Consider the following 12,930-nt stretch of genomic DNA (forward strand, 5'->3'; position numbering starts at 1 on the left):
GGTGCCTGGCCGAGTATGCAACTCGTATAACGATAGGGATCTAGTGTTTTGTAGTCAACATGTCTAGCAGTTCGCTCGTAGTATCGCGTAGTTATACTCGCAGTCCGATAAATTATATATTACTAACTCCTTGTCCGATGAACATAGGCCGGAACTTGCTGAAATACCGATCTTGTAGAGCTCGCAGACCTTGTTTTAAATCAAAGGTAATCTAAAAGAGTTCTTGAAATGGACAGGAAAATTTCTTTGGAACAACCATGTTAGTAAAACTAACTAAAGTTCCCAGTAAATTGGTAACCTAGGTATGTCACAATGCAATGCACTGGAGTATTACTAGAGGTTGACTAGTTGAATTACATAAGTAGGTACATCAAATTCCATTTTGTGTTTTGCTTGGAGCAGCCAATGGTCACCTAGATTCTCTGGTTGCATGTGCATTCGAACATTCTCCTACTATTTCAACTTTTATCATTTGAACTTGCAATAGTTTCTTTTAAAGGTACATGCCTTGTTTTAAAGGTTCGTTGCGAAGAATCTTTCTGAGAGATCAAAAAGGTCCCGTGTAACTTGTTGAAATTTGCTGCAGCGAACTTATTATAACTTCTATTGGAAAGTGTCAATGTGATAAAGATATTTAGACGTACATATTTCTCTACTGGTAATCTGACCTTTACCTTGGTCATTGAGATGTATAGGAAGGAAACCAATTACAATGGCAAGGAAAACCGCCGCGCTGGTCTTTAATGGAAGAGGCAGATGATTTGCTTTTAGGTACATAACTCAGTAAAATGCTGGAAAAAGTTATTTTGTTTTTATTTATTTCTTCTTCTTTCAAGTTTTACCATTTTCTAACTAAATGACCTCCTTGGTTCATTAAAAAATCTTTGCAGATTCGGCTCATAACTCATTAAGTTAGTAATATGTTTTAACTTGAACTTCTAGTCTGTCTATGTTGCTTTGACTTCTTCAGCTGCTTTTCTACAAAGCACTGAATCATATCGTACCTACTATTTTATTATTACTATGATTTAGGACCACTCGGCATATTAAGGTCCTCGATTCTCATGGGAATTGCTTTTAGGTACATAACTCAGTAAAATGCTGGAAAAAAATTATTTTGTTTTTATTTTTTATTTCTTCTTCTTTCAAGTTTTACCATTTTCTAACGAAATGACCTCCTTGGTTCATTAAAAAATCTTTGCAGATTCGGCTCATAACTCATTAAGTATGTTTTAACTTGAACTTCTAGTCTGTCTATGTTGCTTTGACTTCTTCAGCTGCTTTTCTACGAAGCACTGAATCATATCGTACCTACTATTTTATTATTACTATGATTTAGGACCACTCGGCATATTAAGGTCCTCGATTCTCATGGGAAAAATATGCCTCATGTAATAATTCAAAAGTATTAATAAAACACCATGGTGTCGTACAGTTTTACTTGTAAAGAAGTTTCGGGCTTCAGGAATTCGGTGTACCCAGGAACCTACTATTTTACACACAAACCTAGCAGTTGTCCTCAAACCAAAACTGAGAACAAGAACCCAGGTATTATTAGGTAAAACAAATAAACATAGAAAAGAGGACATAAAATTATAATGAATCTATTTGAAAGTTAACAAGAACCTGTGACTCTGCAGTGAGGACAATGTGGGAACCAAAGGAAACAAAAAACAAAAGTGGGTAATATAAATTTGATTCTCCAGATAAATGTGCCCAGATAAGAAGCTGATATGTTTGTTATTTGACTAAGATAAAACAATTTTAACCCTAACCTTTATCCATATCTACATTAAATATGTTGTGAAAGATGGATGGAGAGTAAAATTGATTTACCTACCAATGCGAGCATGCAGGTATTTATTACAATGGTCCACGTTCCAGATTGAGATGGACGTTATCTGTTGAAGAGATTTGTTGCTATTTTGGGCATGTTGTTTATGTTCATTGAGGTAGAGGTGTAGGAGAAGAAGAATTCTATTGTTTCGTGTAAAGTGGAATGCGGAAAAGTGTGATGAACAGACTTCAGAGGCTGCTGTGAGAAAAACACCTACCTTCGAACTTTCAATGTTAAATTTCTAGATGTCAGGCCTCAACAGATGAGAACACAGTCAATGTACAAACTTTTATTGCTAAAGCGTGCTCCATACAAGCATATTTCTAATCAGGGTTCCTTGTTGTCTAAAACATTTTTGTTCCAACCTCTTTGAAACCTTGCTGCACAAGTTCCCGGACCGTTTTCATTTTAATTATATGGACACGTCTCTATCCCAGCTATTAGAACGTTGTAATCATCATTTTATTGTGTACCCATGTAGCACACCCTGCTCCGGGCCAAATCAAATGCAAATTCGAAGTTCGAACATGCTTCAACAAGCTATAATGGAAGAGGTGTACAAAAAGGTATACTACAAAGTACCCAACATAACATAAGGTACACCAATAAGCATGTTGTATCCGATAGGTACACATTAGATTGTAGATCCTTCTAAGGCTCTGTATACATCTTCTGGATTCTGCTAAAGAAATACAAGTCCTTTTATGATTTCATGGGTGGAAAATGATATTTTATCGTCATAAATGTCATAATAGACCCTTTCTTGTCCTTTGTGGGGGAGATATATGTAATGGACTATATTTTTCCTGACATATATGCGCATTTTAAGTTTGACTTGTGCGTTCACGATCGGTATCCATGTAGGTGTCTGGCTATTTCATTTTGTCACAATGTTAACATCGTTAACCATGTTTATGTTCTGCCACAGTATCAACAATGTTACGTTCAGAAACAAATAAATAACCACGATCTTACAAGTGGAAGTTTGTTACGTAGTGTAAACGGATCCTAACTTAATGAAATATTTTTCGAGATTTAAACGTTTTGATAAGACGATCCGTGTACGCCGAGGCTCTGGTATTATTGGAATCTCATAATTATAACTTTGTAATTTCTCCCATCTCGTTATTGTTTTCGCCCGGGACGGTTTTGAATGTGATAAAGTGATTTACCTGCTCGGGATTTATCAGATGGTTTGCACTGGTTCTCGTGTCATTATTGTTGTTCAGGTATTTCATTGTTTCTCATAATCTCCACAGATGCTTTGAGGAAATTTACGACTTCGTATGGTCAATTGAGATCCAGCGAAGTCAACACTCTTCAGGAACTTTGCGATCAGTGGCAGTTAAAGTCAATGCTCGCAATGTTTAGTTTGTTTTCATCTAGCACAAAGCTTTGGCAAAGAAAGGTTGGTAATGTTGGTATGTTTCAAATGGATAGATCAGGAGATTGACTAGTTTATTAGCCTCAGTATATCACACTCATAGCTCTCACCAACTTCTTTAGATTTCAATATCTCAATTCTGACGTGACATATTCGTAACCTACTCTTTTTTACATCTTCGTCAATAGTTGAACGTTTTCATTAAATTAGGCAGAGGTTTTTCATTTTCTGAGGCTACTTGGACGGGACGTTACGTGTACCAAAATAGAAACATTTCGACCGCTACATGACTTTACGAATAAAACATTTGACCAAGCTTCCAGAAAAAAGAGACAGACTGACAGAATAATTTAGTTCAATACGAAGTGTTTATGGTAATACAAGAAACTGCCATCAAGAATTATGGTAATAAAAGAGACTGCCATCCGCACTGGTTCTCGTGTCATTATTGTTGTTCAGGCATTTCATTGTTTCTCATAATCTCCACGGATGCTTCGAGGAAATTTACGACTTCGTATGGTCAATTGAGATCCAGCGAAGTCAACACTCTTCAGGAACTTTGCGATCAGTGGCAGTTAAAGTCAATGCTCGCAATGTTTAGTTTGTTTTCATCTAGCACAAAGCTTTGGCAAAGAAAGGTTGGTAATGTTGGTATGTTTCAAATGGATAGATCAGGAGATTGACTAGTTTATTAGCCTCAGTATATCACACTCATACCTCTCACCAACTTCTTTAGATTTCAATATCTCAATTCTGACGTGACATATTCGTAACCTACTCTTTTTTACATCTTGGTCAATAGTTGAACGTTTTCATTAAATTAGGCAGGGGTTTTTCATTTTCTGAGGTTACTTGGACGGGACGTTACGAGTACAAAATAGAAATATTTCGACCGCTACATGACTTTACGAATAAAACATTTGACCAAGCTTCCAGAAAAAAGAGACAGATTGACAGAATAATTTAGTTCAATACGAAGTGTTTATGGTAATACAAGAAACTGCCATCAAGAATTATGGTAATAAAAGAGACTGCCATCAATAACTCGTCAGAATTATATATTTAACATTTGCTAAGTTTTACATAACGACAAATATTGTAATTTTCTTGGGATTCGTTTCCTTTGACCCTCATCACCAGGGGTTATGCGACGGAGAGGTCACATTGAATGCACTTAAGGAAAATCGTGTGTGCCTGGCATCTATACGGATGGCTGTCTCGGACATCAGCTGCTAACCATTTTAAGATGCACTGGGAACATTAGTGAGAACGACAGAAATCCCAGTAAAAAAACTCGAGGTGCCGCAAAACCTTTGCAGATTCTGAACTTTATACAGAGAAAATTGGATTACAATTCAGACGGGTATCAAGTTGGTTTTCATAATATTATGAAAACAATAAACAACAATACCAAGGAAGACAATGACATTTCTTAGTAGTTGTTCCCAAGAATAGAGCTAGGACAGTAAAATTATTACATCTAATAGTTCATAAATTATGTGACACCAGACTCCAGGTAAGGGTTGTACTGAAATTGGGGCCCCCAAAATTCAAACAGAAATCACCTCATTAGAGCTAGGACAGTAAAATTATTACATTTAATAGTTCATAAATTATGTGACACCAGACTCCAGGTAAGGGTTGTACTGAAATTGGGGCCCCCAAAATTCAAACAGAAATCACCTCAGACTGAAATTTATGTTTCCTAGGTTTTCTCACTCAAAATAAAATATTACTCGAAGAATAATAAGAATGGGGGAAATAAACAACCAAAAAATTGGGGGTTGAAAATTTCAGGTAATCTCGGGGTCTCGGCGCAGACAAATTGGTAGGCCCCCTGTAGTGATTGGCGCCCACCTTCCTTGAGACAGAAATTATGTTGATTTTTTACGACACTTTGCAAAGGACTGAGGGACAATATTAGAGGTATATCATCTTGGAGTTCATATACCTCAGTAGGTAAGTCGATATTGTTTGTAGTTTCTAACTGAAGTTTTGTATTGTTATACGGTGATATATTCTTCATTCCTTTTAACATGGTGCAATCCATTACTATACGAGCATGTTTAGCACATTGCATACTTGGTGAAAGTACAGGGTGTAATATTGCTCTTCTCCCTTCTAAAAATAACAACCCTTGAAACTGGAAAGTATAATTTCCTGAAAATACCTAACCTCTGAACTCAGTAGGTATTACCGAGAAAGGTAGGTACGAGCATTTAGAAACACTGTCGATGATGCACCAGCCAAACATCATCAACATGATAGGTCAGCCCAGGATCATCAACGCTGATGCAACAACACCCAAAGATCCAACACCAATGATGCTACAACATCCAATGATCATTAACACTGCTGATACAACACCCAAAGATGTTCGGTAGCTCAAGAGTTTGAAGTTTAGAATTTTAGAATAGAAATGTTAACGAGTAAAATTGACACAAAGGAACACAGAAAATGAGAGAGCTGAGTGATACGTACGTGGTCGCTGGTTTTGAGAGAAGAGAGTGAGCGGGGCGCTTGGTTAGGAGATGGTGGCCGAGCCTATTATGTTCGCACTTTTGTCCTGGCACGCAACATGTGCACGGTAACCTGTTGGTCGGGTTTGAACACTCTGAGATAAACAACGGCTGCATAGGCCGCACCTGATGCATCACCAAATCCTATGAGGTCCAGGGACAAGTAGTCTGAGCACAGTACAAACCTCGGGATTTTTATCTCTGAGAGTTGATGAATTTCACTGATTACCCTTCTAAAAATAACAACCCTTGAAACTGGAAAGTATAATTTCCAGAAAATACCTAACCTCTGAACTCAGTAGGTATTACCGAGAAAGGTAGGTACGAGCATCTAGAAACAATGTCGATGATGCACCAGCCAAACATCATCAACATGATAGGTCAACCCAGGATCATCAACGCTGATGCAACAACACCCAAAGATCCAACACCAATGATGCTACAACATCACAACATCCAATGATCATTAACACTGCTGATACAACACCCAAAGATCATCAGCACATCAACACTGATGAGCTGATACACCAGCCAAAGACCATCAGCATCAGCACCCATGATAAACCAGCAAGAATGAGAGAAATATTTCGCAGTGTCGTTCTCCTTAGTTGAGATTTATCTCCGAGGCTAGAAACACTGTCGATGATGCACCAGCCAAACATCATCAACATAATAGGTCAACCCAGGATCATCGACGCTGATGCAACAACACCCAAAGATCCAACACCAATGATGCTACAACATCCAATGATCATTAACACTGCTGATACAACACCCAAAGATCATCAGCACATCAACACTGATGAACTGATACACCAGCCAAAGATCATCAGCATCAGCACCCATGATAAACCAGCAAGAATGAGAGAAATATTTCGCAGTGTCGTTCTCCTTAGTTGAGATTTATCTCCGAGGGACCTGTCAATAGTCGCAGTAGGGGCCTCAATTGTTTCTCCAGGTGACAAAATGTGTTTCGTACTGTAGGAATGTTGAGTCTCGGAGTGTGTACACAATATTGTTCCTTTGTTTTTTACTTTCTATTACTACAGTATAGCGGAGCTATACTAGTAATGAAAGTATTGCAATCGGTCCAAATTTTCAAAATCGGGACATACAATAATGGAAGGTTAGATAGGCAATTGACTAGTCCAGAAAATAGCGAGAATCATTGATTTGTTGTGTACCTTAAAGTTATGCAACTTCCAGCAGTATGAAAACTAGAGCCATGAGATACCTAGATGGAGTTTCCTTTAGACTCTTTAGAGAGCTCATTCAAAAACGTCAGAAGTTTTCTCACATTTATGACTTCAAGATTTCAAATACCACTACATTGCTTGCCAGAGCGCTCTCAAAAAGCCTCTTTCTCGGGTTCAAGTTCTAATAGTGGCTCAAGTTGTATAGCTTTACGGTAGTAAAAGGTCTGAGGTTTAAACAGTTGATCTGCTATAGCGTGAGATTGTGCTACACTTGATGGCGATGGAGGTGTTTTAGATATAAATATATACGGTATAAATGTATATTGATGTGTATACGAGTTATTTCTAATCAAAATCTCCTCCCATTAGAAATCGTGCAGGTTCTAGTATTGGTTGGCGGCAAATCGGACGAATTCTTCTCATTTGTGTCTCAGGTGACATTCTCACCGCTTGGAAACATAATTTCCGCCCATCCACAGCCGCCGAATGTCTGAAAATTAAAGTGATACTCCTCGATGTTTGGTTGATGCGCTAGGTTCGATTTTCTTACTTCCTTCAGAGGGTGGGGGAGTTAGTTTCCGAATTTCTGAAGCGGTTCAATCTTCAGATAGCTAAAAAATTAGTCCGTTTCAAATTAGCCTTAACTACTTCTATTTTCCTGGACTTTGCCACTTTTCCAATACCCGTCACGATTGTCGTTGTTATAGTAGGTGTTGGGTGTAGTAAGCATTTCATATCGCTCGAAAACAAATGATAAAACACCTCATATTTCACCTCAACTCCTGTCTCAAAATGACGAACGTCAGAATGGATTGAGTGAAATCATAGCCATAAGATTTATATTTATTTACTAATTTATAGTTTAGTTTATTTACGACCTACACTATCGGTTGGGTCATTCCGATGACTAAAAATGGTTATTGCACACGACTTTGATATTTCTGAACATTTCAGTCCTTGGGTTTGACAACTCCGGCCTGTCAGTACCTGAGTACTATCCTTTCTAATTAAATAAATAATAAATTATTACAGGGTGTTTCACAAATAATTAGCCACTAAATATAACGTTGGTAATACTGGATTGCAAACGCAGATTTACCAACCTTATCACGGCCAGGGCCTTGGTTTTTTTTCTGATTTGGGTAACTGGCAGAAATTCGGCTCTCAACCAATCACATATGAGAAAAAATGCAATTTGCAAAGTACATATTACGTTAAAGCTGCGTCCATTAACCTCATGTTTCTTATGGACATGAAAATTCTGAGATAGTTATCCCGTTCTTCTCTTCAATATCTTTCATAAAGCTCGTTCATCAAACATGACTTGAAAACTTTTGTGCACCCTGTAGACACAGGAGATTTATTATTTTATCGTGATAAATTTTCTAGAAGCTCTTACATATTTACAAAGGTAATATATATTTGAAATACATATATTTGAAATGCTAGAACTACAGCCTTATGCAAAGATCTGGTTCAGTAGATAATGTGGATAATGAGTTTCAAATGAAAATGTTCAGTTTTCATTCCGAGGACGGGCAGGCCACAAGACATTTGATGAAGATCCAACGGACATTAGACCCGGTATAGAAGGAGCTATGGAACTTGCTGGTGATTTACCTGAACTGATTGAATTGGAAAATAAATCTAAATACTGAACAGATGATTCTCAGTGATAAAATTGCTTGCTCTTGTAGAGCAATAATTCAATAACTTCATTTCGTGCTTTCAATACCCTACGGTTGACACTATCTTGAAACTTGAAGCTTGAAGTAGCCAATATTGTGGACTTGGACAAACTGTTTGCAGAATACAGATGTTTCTTTATTGGAATTGGAAATAAAAGAAGTGGGAAAAGATAAGAAAAAACGAGAAGACTTGACCACAGAACAGATGAATTTAATTAAGTAATGTAACGTGATAGTAATGATAATAGTGTGTGAAATCTCCTTTGATTGAACACTGAAGACTCAGATGGGTTAAAGCTTGAAAAAGTTTGAGTTGTCACTTACAATAAGGTTCAAGTCTCTAATGAAAGATGACAGTCTAGAGACTTGACCACAGAACAGATGAATTTAATTAAGTAATGTAACGTGATAGTAATGATAATAGTGTGTGAAATCTCCTTTGATTGAACACTGAAGAAATGTAGTCTCCAAAGACTCAGATGGGTTAAAGCTTGAAAAAGTTTGAGTTGTCACTTACAATAAGGTTCAAGTCTCTAATGAAAGATGACAGTCTAGAGACCAACACATCAACCTAATGTGCGAGATGTTTGAGAATCTGTTAGAGCCAGTTCTGATCTATCGAGCCAGATTTATTATTTATTGATAATATTGATTTGGATTTCAACAAAACCCTGGGTGTTCTTCATACCTTGATCATCAATCAACACGCTGTTTATTGTTTCAAATGGGACGATTCGATTTTTTGTGTGTGTCTCAGTGTCTGAAGCTGTTATGAAGCATGTTGGAAACTTTTTTTCTCTGTTTAAAGGACAAATTACTCTATGATATTCATGCTTCATGAGATAGTCATTTCTTTCTTGCTCTGAAGGACGAGTAACAACTGATGACTGGACAAAAATACAATTTCAGAGTTCTTAGATCTTTCGTACCGACTGTTTTCGACTGCCTTTATAGTTATAGGATTGCAGGTACCAACTTCTTCAGTGCGGATGTTCAAAGTGAGTAATTCATCATGTGTGTCACGTGGTTCATTCAAAGTGTCATTTACATTATAAACATGAAGTCAAGTGTCAAGTTAAACACCAACATGGTTTAACAAATTGCCAGTTATAGGATGTCACGTGGTTCATTCAAAGTGTCATTTACATTATAAACATGAAGTCAAGTGTCAAGTTAAACACCAACATGGTTTAACAAATTGCCAATGTCCGACAATTCGGCAGATTTCCCCCTTTTGGAAATCTCAAAATATTCAAATCGGTTTTCATTAGTTTTAGTGATGCGCCAAATAACAGCTATCAAGTTACAGCTACCTTTGTTGAGGTGCTATGTCCGACTATTCGGCAGATTTCCCCCTTTTGGAAATCTCAAAATATTCAAATCGGTTTTCATTAGTTTTAGTGATGCGTCAAATAACAGCTATCAAGTTACAGCTACCTTTGTTGAGGTGCATACTTGGGCCGCCATTGGATAACAGATATAAATCGTCTCAATATTTTGTTTTTTATAAAGATGAAAATTTATTGGAATCAGAATTCATTGCACAGCAGGAGGGAGGCTAGAGCTTCCCAATTCCCAATTAAAAGGAAGATGAGACAATTTCAGGTCCCATTCATTATAATCTAATTAATAACAAAAATAGTATTGATAGAACCAGACTCGTGGTGTAACAAAGAGCAGGGTTCGTAACCCGCAAGGAAAAGAAAGTGGTAATGGTTGGGAATAAGGAAATGGAACTTTGCTTCATTACCTGGCATTGTGACATTTCCTACACTTGCTTTGGCTGTACCTAAGATTGGGGTTTTTTCTTTCAAGTGTGAAGTCCTTTTACTGTAGTGGCTCATGCAATGACAAACTGTTCTGCTAGTATGCAAATTATTCCGGGTGCTTGAATGTAGCCCATTTTGGACTAGTTGGTACTGTTCTCCTGATTTTAGCTGAGAGGATCACGTTCCTGGTTAGTCCGTCAGTCCATTTTCCAGTGACTCTATCCCTATACCTTGTTAGTCGCTACGCCACTAGGTTTTAACCAGGAAATAATTCATCCGGATGATAAATTCCTAAGTTTCATCGTGACATACTAGTTCTATAGCTCACATACATATAAATGAGATTCCTGGGCAATCAATTTTGCCAAATTTCTTTCACGATTGAGGAGATTTATGTTGAAGGTGATATTTGGTTCATACCCTATCTGGTGGGAGATCTCGATAAAATGGTCCCCATTGTTTTCTTTCGAATGAATTAATTTATTAAAAGGTGATATTTGGTTCATACCCTATCTGGTGGGAGATCTCGATAAAATGGTCCCCATTGTTTTCTTTCGAATGAATTAATTTATTATCATTAGCGAGGAAAAGGTTTGTTTTTGTTTCAAATATTGGTTCCTACCTTCTAGGAATAGTGTTCAGTTTTTGTCCTTCCAGGACCAGGTGATGTCTGAAAATGGAGATAGGCTCAATCTGTAATACAAACCGATGCCTATTTATTTTACTGTATAAAACATTGGAAAGTTAAATGTTTTGATATCCAAACTCAAAAGGCTCAATATTGTTCTCTTCCTCTTCTCGACCGAGATGCAATGTTGAAAATATTTTTGTTTCAAATATTGGTTCCTCCCTTCTAGGAATAGTGTTCAGTTTTTGTCCTTCCAGGACCAGGTGATGTCTGAAAATGGAGGGCTCAATCTGTAATACAAACCCATGTTTATTTATTTTACTGTATAAAATATTGGAAAGTGAAATGTTTTGATATCCAAACTCAAAAGGCTCAATATTGTTCTCTTCCTCTTCTCGACCGAGATGCAATGTTGAAAATTCCGACGAGCATATTAGCGGGGAAAAAGGTTTATTTTTGTTTCAAATATTGGTTCCTACCTTCTAGGAATAGTGTTCAGTTTTTGTCCTTCCAAGACCAGGTGATGTCTGAAAATGGAGATGGGCTCAATCTGTAATACAAACCATGTTTATTTATTTTACTGTATAAAATATTGGAAAGTTAAATGTTTTGATATCCAAACTCAAAAGGCTCAATATTGTTCTCTTCCTCTTCTCGACCGAGATGCAATGTTGAAAATTCCGACGAGCATTTGCAAATCAAAGGTTCTACACGGTTGTTGATCAGGATCAGGATTGAGTACTGAAGAGTTAACTAGGTATCAGTCTGAGAACATATTGAACGTAGGTCAGGTCTGTACTTGATATGCTATTTTCTGCACTGTACCTACTCATGTTTAATATTGCACCTAGTTAACCTTTACCGTATTACTAATACACTTATGATAATAGCAGGTACAGTTATCATTATGTGTAACATTGCCAAGGTAAATAACTATATGAATACATGTACGGTGAAATCTTGGAAGTTACTTCTTATTGAATAAGTAGATCCTGAATGCCATTAGCTGTCTCTAAATGATAATGCATAAGTAGGTATCTCCTGATTCATATAAGCTGCCTCTTATTGAATAAGTATCTCCTGAATCCTATAAGATCCGAGACCTGGAGGCTTTTCCATTCATAACATTGAAATGTAAAGTTTGCACTTTGCAATAGACATGACGTAATATTACAGAGGAAAACATTACGTCATTGACTTTTAGTAATCCAACAGCTAACTCGGGAGGTGAATCTCCTGATTCATATAAGCTGCCTCTTATTGAATAAGTATCTCCTGAATCCTATAAGATCCGAGACCTGGAGGCTTCTCCATTCATAACATTGAAATGTAATGTTTGCACTTTGCAATAGACATGATGTAATATTACAGAGGAAAACATTACGTCATTGACTTTTAGTAATCCAACAGCTAACTCGGGAGGTGATGTCATTTTCACACATCAAAATATTTGGAATTGCAAACTTTCTAAAGTTTCTCAAAATTTCTTTCAGAAACAAGCTCTAGTTCCCAGTGCATCACTGAAGTTAATCAACGTCTCTTTTTCTACTCTGTGGCCATGTTCTGCGAGAAAACACTCCAGGAGCCAAATGGTTCCAAATTCCGAGTAAATACCTGAACCATTGTCACTATATCATTTCAACTACACACATAACTCACCTTTCGTTTCGTAAGAAATTCAAATCTCCTCATTAACCGAAAACAAGTGAGATAGTTGAGGGAACAGGCATCTTATCACATCTCGAACAATCAGTACCTACCGAGCTCCTGTTTAAAATGGGGTCGTTGTAAGATTTTCGTAGGACCCAAGTCAGTAAAAGAAATGTAGATTTTTAAGCTCTGTGACGTGCGGAGCTTTTTTTTCAATGCATAATGGAAAATTTGTTCGGTTATGGAAAGAACACAGCTC

The 12,930-nt window shown here is 37.1% G+C and overlaps 1 long non-coding RNA gene across 1 annotated transcript; it reads left to right on the forward strand.

Moving 5' to 3' along the window:
* The first annotated feature begins 9,827 nt into the window (after window positions 1-9,827).
* On the forward strand, window positions 9,828-10,719 carry LOC113465478. The gene is made up of 2 exons (XR_003390179.1): window positions 9,828-9,947; window positions 10,072-10,719. It is a non-coding gene; the product is annotated as an uncharacterized LOC113465478 (long non-coding RNA).
* Window positions 10,720-12,930: the final 2,211 nt, after the last annotated feature.

This window comes from Diaphorina citri, unplaced genomic scaffold (genome assembly GCF_000475195.1).
Source record: "Diaphorina citri unplaced genomic scaffold, Diaci psyllid genome assembly version 1.1 scaffold113, whole genome shotgun sequence".
NCBI lineage: Eukaryota > Metazoa > Arthropoda > Insecta > Hemiptera > Psyllidae > Diaphorina > Diaphorina citri.